This window comes from Bombyx mandarina, chromosome 05, assembly GCF_030267445.1.
Source record: "Bombyx mandarina strain Sakado chromosome 05, ASM3026744v2".
Taxonomy (NCBI): Eukaryota; Metazoa; Arthropoda; class Insecta; order Lepidoptera; family Bombycidae; genus Bombyx; species Bombyx mandarina.
In genome coordinates, this window is record NC_143212.1 from 2,949,164 (window position 1) to 2,958,005 (window position 8,842).

An 8,842-nucleotide genomic window follows, 5' to 3' on the forward strand; every position below is an offset into this window, starting at 1 on the left:
CCATTCAATTATTAAATATAATAAAAATATAATTTCAGTCGAATTGAAAAATGTAATGTGGTGGAAGTGTTATTAAGATAAAAACTTCAGAGGTGTCAAGGGACACCCGGATGGAACGAAGTTCCTTTCGATTAATTAGTGAAGGAATTGTAATTTTTTTTTTAAGTTATAATAATAAATTACGGAATTATGAAGAAGAAAAAAACAATACTATGAACTAAATTACTATTGTTGAAACGCTATCTCGAGAAACTGTACTCATTACGCGGACCAATCGGATACGAGCAATGTCACGCGATAAGCGCCTACACGTTGATTGGTCAGAATGACGGATCTAAAAAGGGTCGTGACAACTTTTCGTAAGGGTAGATTGGGAAACCTCAAATCGGTCGGACGTGCTTTTTGTTAATTTTCCATTTTATTTTGATTTTCATGTTAATTTTCTTTTTTTCTTTTGTTTCTTTTTTAAATATTTAGATCAGATAAGTTGTAGTTTGTATATATTTTAGTAGTTAGTTAGTATTAAAGTTTAAATTTGATTTATTCTGTGTAAATTTCATACTATTGGTAAGCTTTATTTTCTTCTCTTTTCCTTCATGACATGATGGACCCCCCGGGTGATCCTGGGGGGACAGCCCCCGATATAGGTCATGTAGTGACAATTTCAAATAATGACGATGGTAGTACCATGGATACAGATGGTTCAGTTTCCCAAATATCTTGTGGTCGTAAAAGAGTGTCAGCTCTGCCCAGAATCTGCAGGCACTGTAATAAAAGACGACGAAAACACCGTGGTGATAAGAAAGATGTTAAGGAAAGTGATTGCCAATGTGTAGAAATTAGTAAACAAATACTTTCCAAAGTCGATTCCGGCAATAATTCTTCTATAGTAGTAGAGACCACACAAAACAATAACACAGACTCTCCACCACAACCACAGCCCCCTGTTGCAAGGCTGTTATATAACTCATCCGATGCTGCTCCTTATGTTGTTCACATTCAAAAACAATTTTCATCTCCCGACGATAATATTACTTTACATCCAGTTACATTTGGACGCTTTCTCAAAAGAAATTCTATTAAAAATATTGTGAATGGAAGTTTAAAAAGGATAGGCCGGAATAGACTATCTATTTCTTTTTCTAAGCATCAAGATGCAAATGACTTTGTTGAAAACAAAAATTTAGAATGTGAAAAATATAAGGCTTTTATTCCATCATTTTCTGTGAGCAGAATAGGAATAGTAAGAGGAGTTCCAGCTGAGTGGTCCGAAGAGGAAATAAAAGATAATGTTTCTGTACCTATTGGGTGCGGTCCAATCATAAAAATTAGGAGAATAAAACGGAAGATGATGATTGATGGACAAAACCATCTTAAATGTACTGAGTCTGTAGTATTTACTTTTGATGGTCAAATTTTGCCTAAACGTGTTTATATGTGCTACACTGCTCTTACTGTAGACTTGTATATATATCCTACTATTCAATGCTACAATTGTTGTCGGTTTGGGCATGTCAAATCTCAATGCAGATCTAAACCAAGATGTTTTAGATGTGGTCAAGGACATAGTGGTGATAACTGCTCCATTCAAGAAGATTTTATATCTTGTTGTCTATGTAAGGGGTCCCATATTGCAACCGATAAAAAATGCTTAGAATATGAAAGACAAAGAGCTATAAAGGAATCAATGGCTAAGAGCTGTATTTCCTATTCAGAAGCTTCAAAACTACATCCATTTGTCTCTCAAATTTCTTATGCAGATGCATTGCTCTCATCACCTAACATCACTCCTAATACTTTTCCAACCCAGCATCAACATCCTACATCTAAAGCTATGAACAGTAGTACTTCATATAAAAAAACTGTTTTTGTTAAACCAAAGCCTCCACCTACACTTAGCAAAGGGTATGACAAATCAGCTCACCAAGAAATTTTAAGGGATTTTAATATTCCCCAACCCTCCAATGGATGTGCATTAACGGACAAAGACAATGAAAACCCATTGGAAACCCCAGTACTTAATTTAATTATCTCTCTTATAAAATCTCTTAGTCAATCGAATGAATTTACACCGTCCAACGCTGCCTTATTAGTTTCTGCAATTACTCAAATTTATAAACCAAATAATGGACAAAGTTCTTCAATGGAATTGTCAAAGCATCACTCCTAAAAAAAGTGATCTTATTTATTTATTAAATAAATATAAACCTTATATCTGTGCTCTTCAAGAGACATGGTTGAAACCAGGATCTTTATTTAAGATTCGTGGTTATTCATGTCTCAGGGAAGATCGTGTGGATGGGCATGGCGGAGTAGCCATGCTTGTGAAACACCCCCTTTCTTTTTCTCTCTTCTCTATTCCTTCTCACAGTAATAATTTTTCTATTATTGCTGCTTTAGTCGAAAATATCTGTTATGTATCTATTTATATACCTCATCCTTCTTCTGCAATCTTGAATGAAATTAAAGATATCATTTACATTCTTCCAAAGCCTTTTATGATCCTTGGCGATTTTAACTGTCGCCATGAATCCTGGGGTTACTTATCTTCTAATAGCTATGGTAACACATTAATAGATATATTTGATTCAGTGAATTTGTGTATATTAAATGATGGTCGCCCTACTCGACGTTCTCTTCCTGACGAGGGCCCAAGTTGTCCAGATTTAACAGTCTCTACACCTAATCTTGCTTCTTCTTTGTCTTGGGATCCATTGCGATCTACTTTTGGTAGTGATCACTTCCCATTATTATTATCATTTCCAACCGGCAATAACAGCAATAATGTATTACATAAAACATATTCTCCTCGTCTAAAATATAAGCTTAATGATGCTGATTGGGATTTATATAAAGATCTAATAGAAAACAAAATTATTACACTTCCAAAAATTAATCCAGGTACAGAATCTCTGTGTGCAGATTCTTTGGCAAGAACATTTATTGAGGTCGCCAATGAAATTTTTCTTAATAAAAATAGCTCTTTGGGTTTTATTCCTTCTCCTCCTTGGTGGGATAATGAATGCACTCAGGCAGTAAAGAGAAGAAAATATGCTGAAATTACATACTGTGAATGTTCCACTGATGAGAATTTTGAAATTCTTACAAAGATAATGTCAGAAACTTCAAAATTTCTAAAGAAAAAGAAATTTGATGGCTGGAAAACCTTCTGCTATTCAATATCACCTGATGTCAAACCATCTCTTGTATGGCAAAATATAAGGAGGTTTAGATCTGCATTCAAATATTCATCTCCAAAATCAATACCTTCTCATTTAGTTAATAGCTTTTTAGATAAATTAGCTCCTCCTTTCGTTCCCGAAGACTTAACAATTCCCTACCCTGTAAAAAATATAAATAATCATAACTATTTTGGTCTAAACAGTATATTTTCTCTCACTGAATTAAAAGGTGTATTGTCACATGTTAAGGATTCTGCTCCTGGACTGGACGGTATACCTTATTCCTTTATTTCTCATTTAAATGATGATGCTTTATTTTATTATTTATCTCTTATAAATTCCATAGTGACATCTGGTAACATCCCCTCCACGTGGAAACGCCAGGAAATAATTCCCGTTCTGAAACCTGATAGGTGCTCCTCAGACCATTCTGCCTATCGCCCAATCGCACTTTCTTCTGTTTTGATGAAAATTACAGAACATCTTATAAAAAACCGTTTAGAATGGTTTGTTGAGCATAACGGTCTATTATGTGAATCCCAGTTTGGTTTCAGACGTGGGAAAAGTACTATTGATAGTTTAAGCATATTCGTTTCTGATATTCAATTATCATTCTCCAATAATAAATCAGTAATAGCTGCGTTCTTAGATATAAATTGTGCGTATGATAACGTAGTGATAAGTATTTTAAAGAGTAAGCTTTTACAACTTAATATACCACTGCTATTATCAAAGTTTATCATAAACATGCTTTCCGAAAGATACATAGTCCTGAAACTAGATGACGGGAAGTCAATTACTCGACTTGTTTCAAAGGGCCTTCCTCAAGGATCAGTACTTAGTCCAATATTATATAATATTTATACTCAAGATTTAAAATCATCACTTAATAGTGTAAATGTCCTTCAGTATGCTGATGATCTTTTAATTTACTGTTGTGATAAATCTATTGAAAAAGCTAGTTCGTCTATAACACAATCGCTGATAAATTTAAAAACTTGGTTGGACCTAAATGGCCTTGATCTATCACCTGCAAAAAGTACAATAGTTTTATTCACGAGATCAAGAACGCCTCCTCCTATCTCTATATTTTATGAGGGTAATCAGATTCCAGTCAAAGCTAATGTTAAGTTTTTGGGAATTGTCTTAGATTCGAAACTGACTGGTATCCCACATTGTGATTACCTAAATACTAAATGTGAACGTGCTCTTAATATTTTAAGATGTTTGTCAGGTGTTAGGTGGGGTGCTCACCCTTTTTGCATGAAATTGTTATATAATGCACTTATAAGAAGTATGCTAGATTATGGTACATTCTTGCTGGAGCCTGGGAGTGTTAAAGCATTTAAAAAACTAGATCTCATACAGTCCAAAGCTTTACGAATAGTTTCTGGTGCTATGCGGTCAAGCCCTATCAATGCTCTTCAAGTAGAATGTGGTGATCCTCCACTACATCTACGTCGTCAATATTTAGCAGACAAATTTATATTCCGATCTTTTCAGTTTCTTAACCACTCTCTTTATAACAAACTTCAGCAACTTTCTCATTGTATAGATACATCTGCATATTGGAGACATAAAAAACCACCTTGTCTAATCAATAGTTTTAAGAAATTTATTAACATAAAAGCTCCTATTCATCGATCCATTAATTACCCTCTTTTCAATACTAGCTTTGAAGCATTAATGTCTCTTCCAGAAATCCATTTTAACTTTGATTTAAAGAAGCACGATATTTGTACAAAATTTTCATTTAATCTTCTTAAAAATACTGTTTGGGTTAATTACCATCATATTTTCACGGACGCGTCTAAACACTCCTCTTCTGATCCTGTTGGTGTAGGTGTCTATCATGCTCAATTTAAAATATCACAGAAAATCAAACTTCCTCCGGAAACATCGGTGTTTACTGGGGAATGTTACGGTATTTTTAAGGCTATTGAATATATTATTCTATTTAAACTTCCAAAAACAATAATTTTCTCTGATTCAAAAAGTGCCTTACAGTCTCTCAATAGGTTCCCATTTAAATCAAAAAATATTTCTTCTGTTGTCATAGAAATAAGAAATCTATTAAATAAATGCAATCATTTTGGTCTTTCTGTGCTCTTTGTATGGATCCCTAGCCATAGTGACATTGCTGGTAATATAAAAGCAGACCAATTAGCTAATGAAGCCGTGGAAGATGGCGACATTTTCCCTTATAAAGTTTATTGCCAGGATCTAGGCGCTCTTCCTGTAGTTCACCTTCAGGATCGCTGGAATAGACTCTGGACTGAAACTGGTCAATCAAAAGGCAGGAGATATTTTAACCTTCAGCCAATTATTTCATTAAAGCCGTGGTTTTTCCGTGTCAAATGCAATAAGCTAGTATGTTCTTCTATCATAAGAATGCGTTTGGGTCATGTTTGCACTCCTGTTCATCTTAATAGATTAGGCATTGTATCTACTGACATATGTGAATGTGAATCAGATAAATGTGATCTAGATCACATTTTCTTTTCATGTCCTCTATACGACCGCTCCTCATTCCTGAATGATCTAATGTCTCTTAATGTTCCTTTTCCTACCTGTATATCCTGTATAATTATGTATCCATGTATATTTTATAAAATATTGTCATCTTTCATCCTTCAGAACCATATTAAAGTTTAAATATTTGATTTGTAAGTGTATATATGTATATTTATGAAATTTTTATTGTCCGTTTCAAACTTCTTCCAACTTATCTGATCGTTTCTCATGTTTCATATCCTATTTTAACTTGGTTTCCCAATCTTTTAATTTACGTCATTGGCAAAAAGTAAACGCTATTGCCAAAAGAAGAAAAAAAAAAAAAAAAAAACTTTTCGTAAGAATTTTTTCCGTCTAGCCCCCTTTCACAACGCGCGATAAGGAACTTCGTTCCAATAATAATATGTTGTAAAAAGTTCTAACTACGGCTTTGGACTGTTTGCCGAAATCCTTATTAAAATGTGTCTTTTGCGGTCATCAGTGGTCAATGTAATCATCTTATCAGATAAAGGACGTCCATTTATGGTTGACCTCTCTTCTATGGCCACAAAATGGCCGGTCTGGATCAGTCTGCGTTCGATTTATTCCTGCGACCCTCGTCACGTCTAAAGTACCATGACTGGCTGACAGTTAACGCACAGCCTAGCTCCTCAACATAATCTTAAAAGGTGGTGAATACTCCTTAAGTACTCTAAAAGTACAACTGATAATGTAAAGAAGAAATTTAAACATTGAATGCCTAAAAAGCAAATAAATAAATTTCACTGTGGTTGATTTAAATCTAACTCAGTATAGGTTGCGAATATAATGCGCCAGTTCAAAAATGTAATACAATTAAATTGATTTTTTCATAAACGTAGCGGATCAATAATGGTGGCTTTGAATAGTCTTTACAGCTTTTTCTTTTGCAGCGGTTACAACAGAGATAGGTTGGTGGACTATGCCCTCTTTTTTGTAGATTATAGCCTACCAATATCGAGCGATATTTGAATTATTTCAAATAAAAAAATTAAAACTTTTGGAATATTGCTACGTGTTTGAATATTAGAAAATTGTGGCCCGTTATTTAAACATGGAGATTTCGGTCTCAGTGTGCTGGTGTAATACCCAACGTATGCTATTACTAATTTTTCGGTGAATCGTTTATTCGCCTTTTACGATACACGTACAAAGATATAGGGATTTTCTGGGCACACGCACACAGACGAGATGACAGTAACGACGACCTTAATCTTTTCTTAGAGAATGTCACTAAATTATTAAAACAGTCAACTCCTAGTAATTTGAAGTCGTCGTGGCCTAACGGATAAGACGTCCGATGCATTCGTGTTGAGCGATGCGCCGGTGTTCGAATCTCAGGCGGGTACAATTTTTCTATTGAAATACGTACTCAACAAATGTTCATGATTGACTTCTACGGTGAAGGAATAACATCGTGTAATAAAAATGAAACCCGCAGAATTATAATTTGCGTAATTACTGGTGGTAGGACCTCTTGTGAGACTGCGCGGGTGGGTACCACCACCCTGCCTGTTTCTGCCGTGAAGCAGTAATGCGTTTTGGTTTGAAGGGTGGGGCAGCCGTTGTAACTATACTCGAGACCTTAGAACTTATATCTCAAGGTGGGTGACGAATTTACGTCGTAAATGTCTATGGTCTCCAGTAACCACTTAACACCAGGTGGGCTGTGAGGTCGTCCACTTATCTAGCAAAAAAGAAAAAAAAAAAGTAAAATATTAAAGTACTTTTCCCCCTACCTTGATAGCCTAAGCGGCTATTCCAGCTACTCTCCACTCTAGACCGCTACTGAGGAATCGATGAAAAGTATACTTCGTCGTATATATAAAGCATATTCGGAAATCGATAAAATTAACCTAAAACGTCGTGTGTCTAGACTCGTATTACCAAAATACGATGACGTAACGATAATTAATGAATGAACCAACAAATGAATGAATGAAATTATTATTAGTTCATTACGTAATGTCGTACCGGGGAGTGGAGCCGTGATGAATCGGCTGGCCTCTATGATAAAGCATTTTGTGGATAAAAACGAGCCGAACCTTCTGTCACGAATGTAGGGACAGCATTTTTATATTTTGCTTTTATTATTGTCTTTGCAATGCTGATTGTTGATATATGATCATTTTGCAACTAATTCCATGCTACGTTTAGAGCCAAGACAAAAAGTTAGTTAGTAGATAGGCAGATGGTTTGTTTGGAAGAAGATTATAGATCTCATAGACATCACGACTTGTCAGCCGCTGTCTATTTTGACACATGAAGTCGAAATCTCAATTGTAAATAATGACTGGACTGTCCGCAATTTAAATTTATGACAGCGAAGAATTATCCCTGTCACGGAAATTAAATCTAATGTTAAAAAATAAATAAATAATAATTTCATATAAAAAAAAAAGACATGCCCGCTGAGTTTCTTGCCAATTCTTCTCAGGACGGAGGCTAGTTCTTGTAAATTGGCGGTAGTTCTTTTGACGTTCAACAAGTATGTACTTTCATTTATGTTGAATAACTTTTTTTTGATTTGATTTGATTTGAAGTAAATAAATATTGTGCTTAAAAATTCTTAAATGATTTTACTTTTGTTTTATCGTTTAACGCTATCGCTAAGCCCCGATTTCTATAGCGCTGACGCGGCAAATTTCATATTAAAGAAAGTACCTTTTCACTCAATCTTAATTATATCAAATAACTGCGTTTATAGAAAGAAAAAAAATTAATCTTTTTTTTTAAATTAAATAAAGCATAAGGCTTATTTTCTCATTATCCTAGTGTTTGTGGGTGTAATCATAATTATTCAATGACCTTTTAATAAAAAAGTCTTGATGAAACCGGATTAGAACATTTTGTTATATTCACATTCATTGTGATATAACAACCCCTATATATTACAAACGTCCAGATAATATAAACCGTGTAAGGGACGAATTATGTGGGAGGAACAGGAAAACGCACAGAGCGACTCGTGAAAAATGTATGATAAATCTGAGTCGTAACAAGGGTCAAACATGGCGGACCACGCATTGAGAGAAACACAAAATAAATAACACACAAAATGACATTGCTTGCTTCGCGTGATGTTTTTAGATTGGGCAAAATGTTGTAACTAAGTATACGAGCTAGGA